The sequence below is a fragment of the Mus musculus genome, chromosome 3 (genome assembly GCF_000001635.26).
Source record: "Mus musculus strain C57BL/6J chromosome 3, GRCm38.p6 C57BL/6J".
Taxonomy (NCBI): domain Eukaryota; kingdom Metazoa; phylum Chordata; class Mammalia; order Rodentia; family Muridae; genus Mus; species Mus musculus.
The window spans coordinates 64,318,103-64,318,557 of NC_000069.6; the positions used below are offsets into that span (position 1 = coordinate 64,318,103).

At 37.6% G+C, this 455-nt stretch overlaps 1 non-coding gene across 1 annotated transcript; it reads right to left on the minus strand.

Annotated features, from left to right (window-relative positions):
• Window positions 1-304: 304 nt before the first annotated feature.
• On the minus strand, window positions 305-455 carry Gm23897. The gene has a single exon (XR_003954832.1). It is a non-coding gene; the product is annotated as a small nucleolar RNA U109 (small nucleolar RNA).

Consider the following 455-nt stretch of genomic DNA (forward strand, 5'->3'; position numbering starts at 1 on the left):
GCACCTGAGATTCTCTCTTCCATCTCTTGTATTCTGTTTCTGATGCTCACATCTATGGTTCCAGACTTCTTTCCTAGAGTTTCCATCTCCAGCGTTGCCTCACTTTGTGTTTTCTTTACTGTGTCTACTTCCCTTTTTAGGTCTAGTATGGGTTTGTTCATTTCCATCACCTGTTTGGATGTGTTTTCCTGTTTTTCTTTAAGGACTTCCACCTCTTTGGTTGTGTTTTCCTGTTTTTCTTTAAGGACTTGTAACTCTTTAGAAGTGTTCTCCTTTATTTCTTTTTTTTTCTTTTCTTTTTTTTCTCTGTAGGAGAAATATACTACTACCCAACCTCTACTATAAGGTTGGCAGCCCTGAGAACTCCTCTTTTAGTGTAGCATGTTCTGGATTCCTTTATTTCTTTAAGTGAGTTATTAAAGTCCTTGTTGATGTCCTCTACCATCATCATGAGA